Source organism: Dermacentor silvarum, chromosome 8 (genome assembly GCF_013339745.2).
Source record: "Dermacentor silvarum isolate Dsil-2018 chromosome 8, BIME_Dsil_1.4, whole genome shotgun sequence".
In the NCBI taxonomy this organism is placed as follows: domain Eukaryota; kingdom Metazoa; phylum Arthropoda; class Arachnida; order Ixodida; family Ixodidae; genus Dermacentor; species Dermacentor silvarum.
The window spans coordinates 64,981,166-65,001,073 of NC_051161.1; the positions used below are offsets into that span (position 1 = coordinate 64,981,166).

The 19,908-nt window shown below is 46.7% G+C and overlaps 1 protein-coding gene across 1 annotated transcript in view; it reads left to right on the forward strand.

Annotated features, from left to right (window-relative positions):
* The window catches only part of LOC119461363 (uncharacterized), a 171,884-nt gene that overhangs the window by 138,569 nt on the left and 13,407 nt on the right, over positions 1–19,908 (forward strand). The gene's annotated exons all lie outside the window — the stretch shown is intronic.

The window sequence follows — 19,908 nt, forward strand, 5'->3', positions numbered from 1 at the left end:
TTGTTTATATCCTTAATGGTTACTTACATGACGAAATATATCACTACATGCCGCAAGATGCCTCAAGACCTCAATAATGTTCGTACTCACTCACTCACTGGAATAATACTGATGTACCTTGTGGCGAAAGTATTGCCCTACAAGAATAATGATAACGACATTAGCTCTAGCTCACGCAACTTACGGCGTTTGCAATCTGTTAGCGTACGTCATCGATATTGTTTGACATCTGACTGATATTTTTGTACCGTTTCTTAAGCGTTTGACGCAGCCCATACGACACGCCCTAACCCCGTTTATAACTCGAAACCTCGTTTCAAATCGCCGCATTCGGAGGCAGTCATGCGACTTTCAATGGGAAATGCTTGGCCCTTTGCTCTAATATCATTTTCACCGGCCTCGAAGCCGAAATTTGTTTCAAACAAAACAAAAGCAAAAAGTAGAGCACAGTTGCGTGATGATCTAGAGATTACGAAGTCAGTAATGCCCGGCGGCGCGAGCAGCTGTCACGACAGTGCTGTCATTACGCGGGTATATACGGTGCAGCTTTCCTGGCTCCGTTCAGGGAATGCATCGCGCACACGGCGACGGTATCTTCGTTGCGGGCGGACGGCTATAGCGCGGCCTCGTCCACAGCGAAAGGCATCACCACGACCACCACTACCACGGAAGACGGTCGAGATGATGGAGTCATTTTCACGCTCGCCCTCCCCTCCCCCCCTCCTCCCCTCTCCCTACCTCCTTTCCGTCCGACGTGATGCATTGGCAGTGGTACGGAGCGGTGCAGCTCCACCCACGCACGAACACCGGAAATGAGAGAGCTTCGCGTCCGCGTTCGGCTGCCGGCGTTGCATATAAGTGCGCTCAGTGCGGTAGTGTGTATGCCTGTTGTGTGTGCGTGCTTGTGTGATGCGTGCGGAAGCATAGCGTGCGAGTTTGCAAGGGTGCTTGCGTCTGTGTGTGCGCGTGCTAAATGAGACCGCGAACCATTGTTCGCGCGCGCGCGTTACTGACAAGGATGTGGGGCTCGCCAGGTTTTTGGGAGGCTCCTTAGGCCGGGGAGGGGCGCGCGGGCCACCCTTCCGTCTGAATCGGGTTTCGAGGTGCACGGTGCGGATACAGGGCGCTACCTAACCCGATTGAGCCGATCCCCGAGCAGCGGCAAGGGAGTGAGCGTTCTATGTTGCGAATGTGCGCGGTGTTGTGCCGTGTTGGCGCGGGTCGTTGACTGCAGTCACGAATGACGGAAGAAGTTGGGACGCAGGTTATAACTTCGTTCCATGCCGTATCAGTTAGGGGCACCGCGCGAAAACGAGACGTTTAGGCTATAGCCGAGAATGCCGCGTACGCTACTTTGGCGCGACGCAGCGAAGAGAGTAAATTACCATCACGTGAGCTGTATCACAACTTGAGTGCCCTCGGGGCAGCCGTCAAAAAATTCTTTGGCTACAGAATACCACCCGCACAACACTCTTCAATTCATATACAACGTAAGCCTAAGAGGCGTGCGCATTTCAACCTCCCCGCGCTCTGTCCAATGTGTCGTCTTCAATATTTCGTCAATGTTGAGCGAATAGGGCAAGATGGAGTGCATTGAGAGTTAGTTACAGATCAGCTGAGGAGGGCTGAGACGTGCATGCCCACTTTACGCTGGTCCACTGCAAGTGTTGTGGCTGATGTGTCGGTCTAGAATTGTGAATGTTGCCACCAAAAACTAGGTGCGTTATTATTGCGTAGAGATAGAGATAGCATGTCGCAAACGCGATGCTTTATACGATACGTTTATAAATGCGTTTTACGAACTCTTTACGGCAGCTATAGTATAAGCCAAACACCTCTTTCCCCTCCCAAAGTGTAGCGTAACCAACCGGGCACGTCCTTGGTTAACCTGCCTACCTTTCCCTCTTGTTTCTCTCTCTCTGATCTGTCATTTTATGTCCTTTGTAGGAAGCAAGTCTCCTTTCCTTTTCCTTCGCGCTTCTCCCTCCCCTACTGTAGGGTAGCAAACCGGGTACCCCCCCTCCCCACTCTACCCCACACTCACATTCGCCCTTCCTTTCTCTCTCTCTCTCTCTTCGTGTGGTCGCAAGCCAGTAGCTACGGCATTTTTTTTTTTTGCGTAGTCGCAAAAGTCGGCTACGTCAAAGTGATTTTTACACACATTTTTATGACGCGGCTCAGCGCATGAAAATCATTACAAGCTCCAAGTGTTCAGGTGCATGTGGAGATGCTCGAATACTAAACGCTGTGTCCTGGCTTAATGATGAACGATTTGCAGACCCATTTTTTTTTATTCATTCTATCCTCCTTACTAGCTTTTGCCCAGCTCTTACTAGTAGTTGAAGAAACTAGCTGGCTGTACACGTAAAAGCTAGACTACTTTTTTTTTTTCTTTCAAAAGATTTCTGATGATCTAACTGCAGGACGATCCATCCCATCGATCGCCCATTACCCCTCTCTTGCGCCAGCTGACACCATCTGCCTGCAAATTTCCTCATTTGATCAGACCACCGAATTCCCTGGCGTCCTCGATTTTATTTCACTTCCCTTGGCACAATTCTGCAACCCTACCGGTTATCTGCCCTACGCACAACATGACCTGCTCAGCTCTATTTATCACTCTTAATGTCAACCCGAAAATCAGCTACCTTAGTTTGCTCTCATCGACATCCCCGTCTTTTTCGTTCCACCGCTCGTTGCACGCTCCTTAACTTTTACTCAAATTTATTTGTTAACATCCAACTTTCTGCCCCATGTGCTAGTACGGGTAGGATGCACGAATTCTACACTTTTTCGTTCAAAATATAGCGGTAAGCCGTCGGCGATGGGTTGGTAATGCCTGCCGTATGCGCACCAACCCAATTTTATTCTTCTGTAAACTTTCTTTTCATTATCAGGGTCTTAAGGAATCTTTAAAAAAAATCACGACTTAAGGTACCTTTGATGTCTTTATAGATGTTTGTTAAGATATTCACTTATTCTTCCTGTACTCCTTGACTACGCAATGTCTCCAGTGGCTGCTCGTATCTCGACTGAATCAAAGGTCTTTTCGTAATCTATGAAAGCCATATAAATAGGTTGGTTGTACTCCGCCGACATGTACACAACAGGCTAGACTCAAGTGCGGAGATATAAACGCGTGCTTCGATTCATTTGTGTATGGATATCCACTGGTGTTTTTAAAGCCATTCGAACTTTTTGTTCACATTACTTTGACCCAAGACAGAAATTCGAGATCGCAGGTAGGAGGAACCTTCGGCCTAGAGTGGACATGCCATACTGATGATGATGATGATGGTTTGGTTGCAACAATTTGAAGCAATTTCGCCACCTCGGACAGCCGCGTACGCTGTAAGTAATCACCGGCGTAAAACGTTATACTGTCCCGATCTCGGTCACACAAACGAAAACGCTCCGCTCTAACCTGCAGATATGTTCGGCATGCAACAGCGCTATAACGCGAAAGCGTTTGCGGCAGGAGCCGAAGGGGCGTTCGCTGTGCGCGCAGACGAATGGGCCGTGCACGGCATCTTTTGCCGGTGGTCGGTGCGATGCCTGCGATAGATATGTGTTCTATGCATCTGCATGCAGAACGAGAAAGGTCGAATCAGAGCACGAGCAGGAGCTTGCGGTCTTTGTATTCCTAGCAGTTCGCTGCACTATCAGTGGTAAATGAAAGAAAGAAAGAAAGAAAGAAAGAAAGAAAGAAAGAAAGAAAGAAAGAAAGAAAGAAAGAAAGAAAGAAAGAAAGAAAGAAAGAAAGAAAGAAAGAAAGAAAGAAAGAAAGAAAGGCTGCTTGACGCATTGAGTGCACGCGCGGATATTGTGTGCGCATTCTCGCAAGAAATTTGCATATTGTGCTCAATGCAACTTCGAGGAATGCCTGAGACACGGCGGCGTAAACGCAATATTTTAACCAGCTGACAGTTCCCTGCGGTTAAGTAGTTTCTTAAGTTCGTATTTCAGGTCATCAGAGACACCTCGAAGGATTAAAAAAAAAAACATATTGGATTTTCCAGTGGGCAGGCATTAGCACTAACTTCTCGAACTTTCTCGAAACTGGTTGAAACTGCAGCGCAATACAAGAAAATGGACGGTGAATTTCTGTGTATAGCTGCCCGCAATAATGAAGCCAGCCACAATGTGTTTCGTTTTTTATAACGAATTTGGTGGGAGAATATAGCCCTAAAACCCTTCTGGTTTTATCAAATCCACAGTGGTTACCTAGTAATGACAAGGTAGGAAGCATTGACAGCTTTGCATGGTCATGCTTGATGAACAGCAGCGCTAGCTAGACGAGGACGCAAGAACTTCCACCAACTCGCTAAGTTTCCCTACTACTGCTACGTACTCAGTTGAGGATGAAGACGAAGATATAGATCATCTTCTATTCCGCTGGAAAAAATATATATTTAATACTCAGCGGGAGATGCGTTCCGCGAAGATAAAGGCTGCTGATAAGAGGCCAGCATCGTTTGATATAAAATCTTGAGTGTGTGACCATCAGTAAAATTGCAACAACTATGGTTTCTAAATATTATTGTTGTACCTTTAATCTCGGTAAAACGTAATTGTAATTATGAATTTACTTTTTTTCTTCCGTAATCGCGCATGTTCTTGTTTCCGTCTTTGTTTCCATTTTCACGTTTGTGAATCACGCTCTTGCGTTGTGTTGTGTTTCGAATGTGGCACTCACGAAAGAACTCATTTGCCTCTGCCCAGGAACAATTTGCGTTTTGTAAACTTTAAAACTGATGTCAGTAACGTTATCTCATCATTTCTAGTAACATTCGCATCTTTTTGTGCACTATTTATTAACTCTGAAAGATTAGCAGCCGCGGCACCACCTATAAGCGTCAACATCTTAAGCACAGCGAATCAAAAATGAACGCAATGCGGAAAACACATTGTGGTATTTCTATCCATGATAGAACGTGTAGGAGCTACTGAACGAGGGCAGTAGAAAGAACACACACACAGCGCTGTGTGTCTGTTTCTTTCTACGTACTCGTTCAATCGGGCTTACGTGCACGTTCTATCATGGATTCTAACCAACTAGACTGCCAACGTGTTCTAACTAAGGTATTTCTATTTTTAATCACGGAGAGCCAGCACTATAATATCTAGGCATGCAGCTAATCAGAGCAATTCTTTTTCTCAGTGTACGTTATAGTTCATAAGTCTGGTTGATTCATAAGTTAAAACATTTGTCTTTTTTCTTAGCATCGCCTACATTATAAAGAAGCATTATAGCATTCTTCGCATTCATAATTGAGGTGTGTTTTAATGGAACAGTGGCCGATGTCATTTGTAATATGTTTAGTGTAAAGCTAAAAATTCCTGCCATACGCAAATGCGTGACGCGTGTGAAAAGCTTTATGCATTGTGGCAAATCTCCTTCGAAAATAAAAAGGGAAGTAAATCCTGTAACGAAATGCAGCACATCTTGCGATCGTAGTGCATTTGCTTGCACGTATTATCCACGGTTGGCTCTTTTCATTGACTCCGCCATCTGTCCTTCCCCTTTTGCCAGCGGAAGGTTACTTTACATTCTAGAATAAAGTAACCCATGTGGATGTTAGAGAGTTTGTGGTATTCGTGATTGAGACGAGCTGCTTGTTTTAGCCGTTCGCACAGGCAGTAGTCTTCTCCTCTCACTGGTGCTTCATTGATTGATGACCGACCTACATTTATACTCTTGGAAGCGCGCACAAAACCGCCAAGGGAGATACCCCAGGACGATTGCAGACCGGTGGCCTTGGCGACAGGATTTAACAACCGTCGCCGATCAAATCGTATACAGCATCCGCCTTTAAGCGTCGTAAGATTTGTGGCTTTCGATTGTCCCTACAACGTTGCTGAAGCAAACATCAAGTTTGAAGCTTGATGAACATATCGTAAAAGAGCGCGAGCAATGCGATTTAGTGAACAATGTCAACAGGAAATCGTTTATACTTGAGCTTGCACTAACATAACATCTTCTCTCCCCCCTCCCCCATTGTTTTTCTTTTTCCTTTTTTAATACGAACAGCGCAAACACTGATAACGCACGAACAGCGCAAACACTGAGTAGAACGATCACCTCATAGAGGGTGCCACGCTGTATGCGGTTTCTCTGTCCCTTTCCTGCGTCTGCGCTGTCTTGCCTGTCAACATTGGATTCTATTGGTATCTAGTAACATATGGGATGAAGGTTGAGAAGAAGTTAAGCACCACGCAAAGAGCGATGCAACGAAGAGTGATAGGTGCAGCTAAAAGAGTCAGGAAGTCAGCGGTATGCATTCGAAAGCAATTGGGTGTAGTAGATATTCTGGCGGACATTAGGAGGAATAAATTATTCGAATACTACTAAGAAATCGAATTTGGGAGGAACAGGAATAAAGTTTACTTAGCAAACAAGAAAATATCACTGGCCGGAGTCGTCTTCTCTCTCTTCCAGCTTACGCCAGCGGGGTGGGGGAAGGGGAGGGGGGGGGGGTGCTCTTAGTCCAGCCCTGCTACGGACTGTATAGCGCTCGCCACACCAGTTGTTTCTGGTCTGGTGGGTCCGAACTGGACAGCACTGCCTCCCACTGTTCAGGGGTGGGGTTGGGGATTCGGAGACGTCGGGTGCTTGAGGGCATAGCCCACTCCACATGGAATTTGCGTGGCCATGTAATGCTAGGGTAGATAAACAGTAGTCAATATATGAAGTCACAGAATGAGTACCAAGTGAAAGGAAGCGCAGTCAAGGACGGCAGAGAATCAGGTGGTGGGACGGAATTAGGAGAGATAGAGAAAAAAAAAGAATAAATGAAAGGCAGTGAGGTTAACCAGGACTGAGCCTGCATGGTTGGCTGCCCTGCACTGGAGGAAGGGAAAATGGGAGGGAAAGATTAAGAAATTATCTGGCTTAACATGGGGTCAGCTAGCGCAAGACTGGGGTTATTTGAGATAGCTGGGAGAGGCCTTCGTCCTGCAGTGGACATGATGATGATCGATAATGATGATGATTATGGTGTGTGTGTGTGTGTGTGTGTGTGTGTGTGTGTGTGTGTGTGTGTGTGTGTGTGTGTGTGTGTGTGTGTGTGTGTGTGTGTGTGTGTGTGTGTGTGTGTGTGTGTGTGTGTGTGTGTGTGTGTGTGTACAATCTCGGAGTCTTCGTAATGCAATCCGCTGCACAAATAACACAACTCACTGATAGGCACACACGAGATCAAGTGCAGACTATATCAGTTGAATTTATCCAACGCCCTATCGCAGGCGGTGTAGTGGAGGGCTCCGGAATTATTCTGGCGAGCTTCTTCATCTGACGAAGCCCTGTCGATGACAAGTACCTTTGTCTAAATGTTGGGTTCGGAGTCATCCCTTGTTCGACCGTCGTTGATCCCTTCGTTATCCACCTTCCCACGTACTTGCCTTTTTTTTTTTTCTTAGGTACTTGCAATCGGTAGATCGAGCAATCGGTACGATCAGATGGGCGGGTTTTAATAAAACAAGTAACATTCCGCAATGTGAGGTTCACAAACGTGTAGCTCGTTAACGCTCCCACTCTCCGGCAGGTATATAGGTAACCAGTTCGTCCCGGATCTTGCGTCACCGCCGGCGTGCTCTCGTTTTTTATTTGGACACGTTACGAAACTGCGGCACTTGCCTCCGGGCGTGTCTACACTGCGCTTGCTGGAAGATCACCGAAACTGATTGGGCGTGATTGCTCTCGCCAAACAGCCGTCGTTTCGGTGCATTGCGCTCTACACCGCGAGCAAAAGCTCCGCGGTAAGCAACAGCTGACTACGCGATCGAACCTTGCTGGTGCATTCGGTCGCTCATAGATACGTATGCACCAGCTAGTTAAAGGTGGGCTAATCGACGCACGACAGCATATATAACCCGAGGCACCGGTTGCGGCTTGAGTGGTTAGTTTCGGTTTCGTGCCCTTGCTGGTAGCTGTACACGCAGGGTATAGCACTCCAGGCCATGGGCGACGCTTTCTTGCCCCAAAGCGTGTAAATACGTACCGTGGCACAGTGCTTCAGGCTTTCTCTATCTAGGATTTTTTTTTCTTCTCTTCTTTGCCGTCGACCTACGCCATGTGCGTGCGAGAAACGATCGACTGGCATTGCTCGCGCGAAGGCGTGTCTGTGGTGCGCGCGCGACTTCCTTTTAATTGCGTCTCGCGCTGGCGCGCGCTCGCGCGCGCGGCCTTTCAAGGTTTATTTTTTTTTCTCTTCTTCTTTCCTCCCGTTTTTCGTGATTATACTGGCGGTCAACCGGTGAAAGCCAGACAGGTGAGGCCAGCGCGGCCGCAGAGATAAATGCCGTATGGCCCGTGGGCAGCTCGCGCCGGTGTGTTTTTGATCAGCCGTCTGCACTGCGCATGCTCCTCGGAGAGAGAGCGAGTAAACTGTGTACCATGTGCGTAGACTTTAAATTGTTTACCTCGATTCCGGGGCTAATTATCACAGAACTGTGGAGCTTTCTCCCTCGCGTAACCTGAATACTGATGCCTTGGAGTTATAACGTTCTGATCGGCTTCCGAAGCCTACCGGTTACCTTTTTTCTTTTCCTTCTTTTTTTCTTATGTATGCGATAGGTAAAGAACTATGTTAACTCGTTTGCCTAAATTACGGAGATAATTGTTTAAGTCCTCGTTTGTAGTTGGTGGAACCGCGCAACTAAGTGCCAGCGCATACAAGGTGACGTTACAGGTCTGTTACTGCGACCGTTTGGTTCATAAGTGCGTTTCCGCTGTTTTGGACCACCGTAATTCAGGACTGAATTGATGAAGGCATTGGGTTGATCTGGTGATTAGCAGGAGAATATCTAGGCTTCGCTGTGATTGTTGCCAAGCGCCATCTCTAGAACAAAGAAGAAATAATTGTATAGTAGACAGATGGTGAAGACTGAACCGAGAGAGAAATGCAGTACGTGGTAAAGTTGTGTAACTGTCGCTTACTTGAAGTGAATTTTGCGAAAATCTGTTAGGTGAACGTACACATTCACTAAAGATAACGCCGGATTCTCCTTGAATGTAGCGTGCGCCTGAATTCAAATGGCCAACTCTAATTTCCAAGCTGTCTCTCACATCGTTACGGTCGCCGCGTTTGGAGCCCCTCAGAGCGGTGATGAACGGCATCTTAACCCATTCCTCTTATCTCCGGTGACAAAGTGACAGCTATAAACTGGGCTCCGGTATGGTTCTTGGACCAGGACTCACTTTCAAGTCATTTCCATATAAATAGCGATGATATGTGCGAGCATTGCTTCTTCTAAGCACTAAACTTCTAAAGTAGTAATTAATCATTTTTTTTTTAATCTTGGGACTTTGCATGCCATAACCATTATATGATTGTGAGGCACTCCGTAGTAGGGGACTCCGGGTTAATTTTGACCCTTTGGGGTTCTTTAACGGACACCCAATGCACAGTACATGGGCGTTTTTGTATTTTGCCCCCATCGACATGCGACCACCGCGACCAGCAGCGCAACGCCAATGCAACCACGCCACAACTGATTGATTAAGAAGTCGCACAGCTAAATAACAAAAAAAAAAGAACACTTTAAGTCAAAGCAGTGTATACGTGTCGTTGGACATTATACGTGTGTAAGACGGTTCTAAGATGGTTTATCTCCTAGCAATAAGCCATCTCGGAAAATGCAGTAACCGCTAATGCAGTAAACTTAATCTCCACATCCGTCGTATTTTTTTTCTTTTTGTGCAACGGAATTGTTGTTCGAAAATTATATATATGTATATATATATATATATATATATATATATATATATATATATATTTCTCCCTCTCTCTCTCTTTCTCTTGTACGGCTGTGTGTACAACAAATCGTTGTCGTTCCCTGCTTCAAATTTCCTCATCTATTGGTGATACAGCACGAAGCCATACGTTGAATCAGCACACTGCTTCCGGGAGCGCGATATACTATAGAGCTATCTATCTAGTATAGCACCTTGGTGTGGATGCCAGTAGCACCTCTCATCTATCCCATCTATGGACCTCTCGTTATGAGCAATGATAAGGGCTCGACGCTGCTGCATGTGTATTGCAGGTTTCGTTATTGCCTGAAAGGATTATACCACCACTGCGCTGTTGAAAACCGTTTCGAATCGTCCGAGGCCTCCGCAGACTTGCCGGCACAGCATGTCCCGCGCCGATACGCCGGCCGCACCTGTCAGTTGCCCGTATACGCATTCGACGTCTTCACTACAACCGCCGTAGCCTCACGTCGAGGCGCACAGTGCGCCATTATCTAGCCCGTGGATCTTGAAATATTGGCCTCACACCCCCCGCTGTGCGCGCGCGCTCGCGCTCAGAGTTAACCCGCAGCAACAACGGTCTTCGATACCACGACAGACGCTTCCGCCGCTCTCGGTGAAGCTCACGCAGAATGGCGTCAAAGGCAGAGTTAAGAGAATGGGGGAGTTGTTAGAAAAAAGTAGAAATCAAGAAAGACCGAAAAGGCAAGAGGGCGATAAAACAACGTGTCAGGCCTGCCGCAGCGGAGGCCACGCGAAATCTAGATAACCGAATTGAATGCGCTCGCGCTTGCGCGACGCTTAGCGATGTTTCGCCAACTATTCATCAATATTTTTCTTCGAGAAAGACGCCTCCCCCCCCTTTTTTTTCTCTCTCTCTCTCTAGACGAATGCACTTAAGGACTCAGTGAAGCGGGGAAACTGGGCTAACCGTTGGCTGGATTTCTTGTGCGCCTACAAGCGAGGCCGCCGCCTCGCATAGACGTTCCGCAGACGCGCCACGTCGGTCCCTGGATCCTGTCTCGAAAGTTCGCGCGTGGCCCTCGTGAAAGAGCATGCGCAGAATCGCGGTTTCACGCTCGCGCTCTGCGTGTAACCACGAGGAGATGCATTTAAGCCTAACCTAGATCTTGCCGCCCACCGGCGGCTAAACAAAACAAAGGATATGCGAGGCCTGCTAGCTGCATTCATTTCGCTCGTGCCCCCCTCCCCTCTTCTATCTTTGTAAAAAACGGTCTAGGTTGAAGGTCTGCCTCTCTGAACATATTAATGAGAGAAGGGTAAGATTAATGGCATCGAGAGTTTTCTTCATGTTGGCAAAAAGAAAAAAAAAAGAGAAAACGCGATACTGTTATTAATGAGAAATAATTATATGCCCCATTAGGCGAAAGTCCAGCGTCGTCGTCGTCGGCGGCGTGACCGAGCGATGGTACCAAAAATGGCTGATGGAGCAAAGAGCAAAACACGTCAGAAATGGTCGGATTGACGTTTAATTTCTAAGGGTGGTTCCTGTAAGCAGAGTAAGTTAATGGCTTTGAAAGGCAAATTTGGTACATTTAGACCTGCGGGGAAGCGAACCCGGGTGTCTGGGGTGCAAGACGAGCATGCTTCCCCGACGCTACGGTGGCTCCACGGTTCTGGCTGACTAACGGTGTGCCTAGTGCGTGCGTGATTGCACACGTCACGTCGCAGTCATCTGTCTGACTAAGGGTTTCACCAAAAACTCTATAATGTCTTCGTGTTTCCACACGTAAGCAGTCTCAAGTGTCTGCCGAATTTTTCCCCTCGAACTATGAATTTTAGTCTATTTGGCCGTTAAGGGGTCATGTATCCGAGCAGAATGTTCAGATAAGCAGTTGACGATTGCAGGGATTGTGCGTTCATGTAATGACAGCCGCGCGTTATCATAACCTCATTCCCACCTGTAGCTATAGCATATCAAGCTTACGGCGAGGCTCATCTACGTGGTTTCGATTAAAGTATCCGTCTCTCTCTTGATGGTGTTGTATTGTGTATTGAAGCAACGCGGGATTTCATTGTGCGTAAGTGAATATATGGCTGCGGTAAGACGTATGGTATTGGCAAGTTACATCGTGTAGTATTGTATATAGCGCGGTATAAAATGGCACGCCACGCTATGATGTGCCTATCGTGTACGCTACGCCTTCTTAGGCTATGCTATGTTGTGCGGTATGAACTACAACCGCTGAACACGATTTAGATACCCCGTATCCTGCTCATCTTGATCTACAAATCAATTTCGTGTACACAATTGCTTACTTGTTCACTATTCGTTAGCTCCCTTCAAGAGGCTTGCAGTGTTTTTCTTCATCGTTTTACCAAAAGTTATTGGGAGCAATGGGCTAGTGTAAAATATAACATTCAAAATTACCTCTCCTCGTACTGAAGTGATGAAACTGTTGTTATTATGAATGGATATATGGATGATGATTATAGTTGTCGTACTAGTGGAGACAATGATAATGACGCAAATGATTAAATGGTCGAAGTATAACGTGATCAGGATGACTAACAGAAAGGATATACGGATTGCGAGGGGTAAGATGAGTCTAAGTTAGGGTTAAAAAAGTCTGACTCAAGCGCTGTCCGACCGCGCGTAAGGGCTTGACATCGCGTTAGATCGAAATTGAGCTGTATTCGTGAGACCACATTCGCACCATTGCTGCGTAAACTACCGCTCATTATTCGTGAAAAGAGAATCACGCTGGCTTTTGGAGAAGTGACTTTTTTTTTTCCTTGATCCTTCGAAGGCAGTCACGCTCGTTCGTGAGTGCGACCTTGCCGTGCGGCAACCAGCACAGCAGGGCGTTCGGAGATATCTCGACCACGCAAGCACGACCTCGGTCGGTTGTCGTGCGACTGCAGCAGATAGCGAAGGAGGAATAAGGAAAAAACGCAAACAAAATGAAAGCGCAGTCATAAGCATCGCCACGTCGTTAATCAAAGAACTTTCGTGCGGCACAGCTCCCGTACCTCCGCACACAAGATCGAGAAAGGGGCAACAAGTGTCTCAGCATACAAACGCAGTGTCTTTGCGCTCCGTATTACAGTTTCTCTTCTGTATTGGACTGGGCACTCGTTTCTCTGCCGGAGGTGCACGGTCACGTGGCTCATTGGTGACGTATATTCGTGCGCCGCACCCTAGCATTCATTCGCGTGACTGGCTGTAGGATTAGAAGGTCGCGGAGACCAGACGGGGATGGCCCGAGGCCAGTAGCTCTTAAGATGGCACGTGGATTCATTCACAGCTGTATCGCGGATAAAGATACCTTTGTTTGCCATTCAGCGCGTGGCTCTGTTAGTAAGGCAGTAAGGGCTCGGATCGGGATCAATCCCACAAGTTAACACGAGGCGGATCGACACCATTTCAACCACCGACTCAAAGGAGCGCATTGAGTTTTGCAGTTCTTGTTTTGCATGGGCCAATAGTCTACGAAGTTGCACCATAAGCAGGCTATTGTCCACAGAATAGCACTAAATTATGTACAGAAATTGATGGACTATAAGAAGAGGCAATCGGCGGTCTGTAAGGTGTCTGGAGACAGTCTACGCGTACAGACGTCAACGCATCACTACCGTTGCTATAGGCTAGTCTGTGTCCTACTTGCCTTGGTCTAATAAGAAACTCTTTACTCTCCTGTTCTTGCTTCATATTGTTTCACGTCCTATTACGTGATAGATCAACGCGCACACCAGCGCCACATTAGGCAAGCGACATTGTACAGACTCGAGCTCGTATTGTAGTTGGTTATTTTTATTTTATTTTTTATCCCTCGACTCTTACCTGTCGCAGAAGCTCATTGGATGTGACGTTCTGCTACTGAGCACCAGATCGCACATTCGATTTCCGACTGTGGCGGCCGCATTTCGGTGATTGTGGAATTCCAAAATGTCTGTGTGCTGAGCTTTGAGCCCACGTTAAAGAACCACAGGTGGCCGAAATGAACTTGGAAACCCTCACTACGACGTCTCTCATAGCCAAATTTAGGCTTTAATTGCCTACTTTCCAATCCTCTTATCTCTCCATCTTATCTCTCCGTCTATCCGTCTTATCTCCGTCTTATCCGTCTTATATCTCCGTGTCTCCGTCTCGACTCCACGGTAGCGAACCGGATTCTTTCTCACATCTGGTTAGCCATGAAAACGTATGCAAAGTTGTCTTGCATCATTCTAGCAAGACACACCTGAAGAAAATACGACTACACACATGAGATGAAGACACGTCACTAGACCAGAGTCAAGAATCACGGCGGGTCCACCGTCCACTGTCTCGATGACTGGATTAAACCGGTCACCCAGGCTGACGCCCGGCGCACGTTAATTTCGCGATCGAACTCTGCGCGCAAAGCCGGGTTGAAAAGTCTCACTCGGTCCTTATTACCCCCTCCCGTTCCAACTTTTTCTCTCGCCCACAGGCAAGCGTTTATTGGTTAGTCATCCTGGCTTTTCTCTTACTGCCACTCAGGCTCTAATTTGTCGGACACAAAATCGTAAGACGCTAATGAAAGCTTTCCCGTTTCTTCATAACTCTCATCGCACACACGTTCCTTCGGTGCTTAAGCTTCCACGATACCTTGGAAAGAAACGCGCGATCTACGAAACACACCATCTGGGTTTCGATTTCCATTGGCTACAAATGAGCGATTTAATACTCGTTCGCTTGGCGTGGGCGCCATCTAGCTTGCGCATTCGCCATCTCGGTACCGTTGTCTTATGCAGGCGCCAAGTATATATAAAGCACCGTACATGTCTGTCGCCAGAGTTAAATTCAGACCTTTCGAACAATGGGCCATTGCGAAGCGCGCTTGGCGGGCAGCCGTATACTATATTCACTAATGCCCGCGGCATTGGCGTGTGGGCGCAGACTTCCGGTGTCATTGTCTCGCAAAGCCCGTCTTTGGCGACGCAGTGGCGCGGACGTGTTTCCCGCCGTCGCTCGATTAAGATCGTGAGGTGCATTTTCGTTCGCTTTAACCTTTGCTTCCGACGCAGAGACGAAGTCGAGAAGCTGGAGGGCATTTTTCGAAGAGGTTACGCGGTTGATACCATGCTCAGGCCTCAAGTGCAGCCATATAAACAGCGACCAGGTGTCAACAAATGTCATCTTGCATCCTGGGCTACTTGGCGAGACGGCTCTTCTGAATCGATCCTTCTTCAAAATGTGGGTCCGTCGCGTTAGTTCTCATATTTGTTCGTCGAATATACGCGCTCCTTTTGAAAGCTGACGCGAGACAGTGTGGTTGATATGTGGTTCACGCATGCCGTTTCAGTCTGTAATCTTCGATTGAAGTTTGAACTGTTACTATCAATGCAGCCGGGTGGCGCTTATTTTATACCTTCTAGACGGCGGCACGTTAACACATGTGAATCTAGTTAACAGTCGTCGTAGTGCTCTGAAGCGTCCGCAAGAGTTTGATCCTGCCACAAGTGTTATATATAAATAAACTGCGCGCAGGAGCTTCAGCTTAAATTCGGGCTTTCGATTTTTGCGAGCTTTGTGGACGAGGTAGGATGGAATATAATTACGGAGACAAAGTTGCAGTTGTATGATACTCGTGTCCGATTAGCTTCGCGAATACGCATCACGTGACTTTTGTCTTCGAAGGCGCCTTTCTTGTCTGGTTTACTTAGCCTCTCCTCTTTACTAAGTCGGGACGAGAAGCTTCAGAAAGAGGAACTTGGATTCTGATTTGACGTGCAGTTGTCCTAAAACACTACGATGTGAGCATGTCATCATTTGTTTGGAAAACCGGGCTCCCTACACAAGAAGTCTCTAACAAAGTTAAACTTTAAGAGAAACTTGTTGCCATGGTGCGTTTGCCATTCCAACTGCACAAATGGCCCGTGTAACGGAATGCGATATCTACCAACTGTCTTTCACAAACTGCCGTAAGGCTTGATACGATGAGGTAAGGATACAAAAGATATTCGTTTGCACTAAACGACTGTTCCAATTTACAACACGCCAACTAACTTCAAACCAGGGGACCAACTGGTGTGGAACTAACAGTGGACGTTCTCACGACGCATAGAAACGCAGTTAAGTACAATTTACACATTTTTTTTCTCCGAGCAAAATTAAATCAGGTCGTAAGAGGTTTTAAAAAAAACGACAAAAGAGAAAAACCACTAACTAGGCAAAGTATAGCTGCAGGCGTTGCCTGTCGAAGAGCTAAAATGTCTGTCCTTCAATTAGCGTTAACCAAGTCTCCTAGCTGGGCAGCCCACAGGAAACAAAGCGTGACCGAGCTTTATAAGTTCCGATGACCGCCGCTTATCGACAGTGATCAGAGCTGCACTGAAACTGCCCCTGGATACGCTGCGACGTTATACACTAGCCCGACCGCAGCAAGAACCAAACTAATCGCCTTGACGCGTGGCCCACTACTAAATGCAGGCATTGAAACGACCCGCAATAAAACTTTCAGCTCTGGCATGCACCAATTATGCAGATACACGCTCCTGTTCTGCGAGCGCGCGCGTGCTGGAGGAGTGGCATGTGGCTATAGCGTGGCGGTGCTAATGATTACCCTCATATAAAATTTGCAATATCGAATGACGGTAGCACCGTCTAGTGCCCTTCGCGTTCCCTGTGCGTTCCTTGGCACACCCGTAGCATGAGGAATCGGTTTCGGTTCGGAAATTTCCGCGCAAGCTGGCACAGCAGGTCGTTGAGTCGGCGCCACTAGCTATTCCTTCGAGCGCACAGGGCCTTTCGGAAATGGTATGGCACGCTTTGTGGAAATTTTGGAGTAGCTTCTGGCCAGATCAATCCTTATACGGCATCGTAATGAACCGCCAGTGGTCACAAATAATCCGGAGCCCTACAGTAGAGGATCTGTCGTACGCCCCTTGCTGCTTTCGGACATCAGTCAATCAATGTTCACCGCGCCTGGGCGACTTTGAAGTTGACCGAGACACGTAATGTCCCACGATTCCACGGTCGAACCATTTTGCGAAATAGACTTCTCTTCGCGAATGTTCGCGGCGGCTAAATTGTTTTTGGTGTAGTGTTATTTTGCTTGACTATATATATGTGTGTATAGTGGCTAGGTGATATGTCCTGTGATTGCTCACGATAAACGGCACGAAAATACTGAATCTATAGGATTCACAGCCTAAGGGCAGGTGTCCTGATGCCCTATTGGTGAACTACAGTGAGCGCGACTGACAACTTGTGCAAAAGGCAAGCCACGCAACTGCAGAACGACATTCTCGAGGGCTCGAGGGGAGGCTAATTCGCTTTAATTCTCTAAATGCTTAATTCGTATATTTGGTCTTTGCTTTCTCAACGACCTGACATCTATGCGGTCAGCTCGAAAAAAATTGTGAGAAAACGAAGTCGTTGATTCGAGCCTATAGTCTTTTTTTTTTTTTTGCATGTCAGAAAGTATAGCACGTATTTTTCAAATCGCGGCAGATGGGTCTTACAGTAGCACAGGGGCGTTATGTTGTTCCACCCCCATTAAAATACAACCGCTGTGGTCTATAATTTAACCCATGACCAGTGGTCAACGCCGCACACTGTCAAGTCACTGCAGAGTATTCTTCGTGCAATTCGTCTCGCATTATGTGCTCATTTCCTCATAAATATGACTCCTCCGAAAATGCCCCCAAATTGCAGCGTTACGTGCAATGCAAGTTTGGGATCGCGTGGTCTCATGTGCGCATTTGTTTTGATGATGCAAGCTACCGAAATCCCTTTCGAATGTGCGGATATCGGAAGAGGGTCGCGCGATATCGCTCGGATTTGGTAGTTTGCACTTTCAAACGAGTAGACCCGAAGCGTTTCTTTGCAGTAGCCAGATTATAGTTCGTACGTTGACACTAACTGCACTTCTCTCTTTCTTTCTTATTTTTTTCTTTTTTTTAAGAAAAAATAGGTATAACATATCTGACGGATGACTCATGACAGCATGTATGTTCTGTGTCGGGTTTCTACAGAATCTCTGGCTCCTTTCACGAGTGCAGTGTCGAAAAGGTCGAGTCAGCAGATGTGCGAGACGAGAGATTAGCATAAACATTTCTGGCTCTCCGCCTGGTAATCGCTGCGTCCTTTTAGCGATAAATGTCATTTCCGTTAATGTAAAGTATATGGATGTCACGCCAACATATGGCGAACACAAACCGAACTCGCTGTTGATAGCGGCAATATAAAAATATAGGTGGAATAATATTTTTCTTTTTTAAGCACGTTCGTACCACTCAGTGTGCGCTGGTTCTATAATATTGTATTCCGACAAGCCAGCAATAACTTAACCTCAACAACATACACAGCGTTGAATGTGTGGGTTCTTTACATGTGCCTCTGCTCGTCTTCGTCAATATCCTGCTCTGTTCCCCTGCAACGACCTGTCAATATATTCCAATGTATATTTCAATGAATATTTCAATGCTAGTCCACCTAAGTCCATCGAGTTAATGGTCGTTCAACTCAATGGTCATTTAATGTATTCGGCAGTAGTCCATTCGCGCTGAGTTCAATGACCGTGGCCCAACGCCTTCCGAATGTACACATGTTACGCGGATGTTACTTTGTCTCGCTGGCGTCTTCAGAACATTTGTGATTACCTACGAACTATTTGACTGAAAAGTCGTACGTCTTACAAAGGTTCTGCAGTTTTCCCCCTATTTGACGCTACGTGCACAGCCTATTGAGCTGCCCGTGTACTTCTCTGGGTCGGTTCGTGCTTTATTGAGCTTTTTGTATTTCTCTTACGCTCGAGAGTTCACGTTCTCCAGTGAAAGTGAAAATGCATGTCTCGGTTGGTATTTTGCTCCAGTGAAATTACTCGTCGTTTCATATTTCCTCTTCATACAGCACAATATTCCTTGCCGGTTTGATCATCTGGCGCCAACTTCCTCTTCTATACCCACGCAATATCATTGTGCGTTGCCGGAAACTCATCTTGAGCCTTTCCTGGGAGGTTCAACTTGTGAAGATGAACAATTCATTCAAACCAAACTGTGAAGATTTTTATTTGGTTTCTTCGTGTTCTATCCGCTTCCTCACTGTTCATAAATAATTTTACATTCCCGTGTTATCAACACATCTCAATAGATTGTATAACGTGTCGAGCGTCGTCCGCATCCCTGTTCTTGTGTTGCTGCCTTCTGATTCTATACATAACTAGTGCGCACGCTCACTAGCCCCAGATGCAGGACCGGCAAAGCTCCCGTCTCTTGTGTTCCAAAGGAATGTAGCCCCTCTAGAATCTCCCTCACTTCTTCAATGTGCTCGGCGTGAACTATTCGGGATAAAGTTTAAGGTTAACTCATAAGGTTAAGGTCGCCAAACCTACTGAAACCATAAGTTTAGTCAACAGGGACGGTGAATAAACATTTTCAAGGTAACTAACAAAAGTGTTTCTCGCTACATGTCTGGTAAATCAGCATTTAAACTTCGTCATAACTTGTTCCTTGCACTGAATGACGTCCGTGGACAATTTGGACAAGGTTGAAATGCCGCCTTTGTGTCTTCTGTTGAGAAAGCTTTTTTTTTAATCCTCTCCAGCATGTGAACTGCGAGTGGTTTATGCGCAGTCCGAATGTTTGAGCACTTTCATCGCGCTGGCATATTTGTGTACTTATTTTCCTTGAAATGATAAGGGGTCGGAATGTCGCTTTAAGCCAACTTTTCGACAAGGTGACGTGTCTTCGGCAGGGCAGCAACTGACCTGCAGACCCTTGTCGAAATGGTGGCTTAAAGTGACATTCCTTGTTCAACTACACCTCATCATTTCAAGTTTCCATCTTCCTTTGAACTTCTGCATTGTTTTATTTTCCTTAAAGTAGTATTGACGCATATTTTCGAAGTCGTAGAAACCCTTCCACGCGATTGTCGCAAATAAAATGATGGCACGCAGTAACTTTGAAGATGGTGAAATCCGTACTTACAAGGTATTTTAACTGAAATACCGAAATTGGTTGCGAAACGCCGTCCTGGCGTCACTGACATTATGGTGACGTAATTACACAAAGCAACATTTACTGAAGCCGTGTAGCAATAAATCTATGCGTGATGACGTTGCCCCTACAGCTCGCGAGGGGCAGCCTCAGAGATCGCAGTGAGCCATCGTGACGTCGTAACGCGTCTACCGCCTGATGAGGCGGATTTGTCATGACGTCACGATACA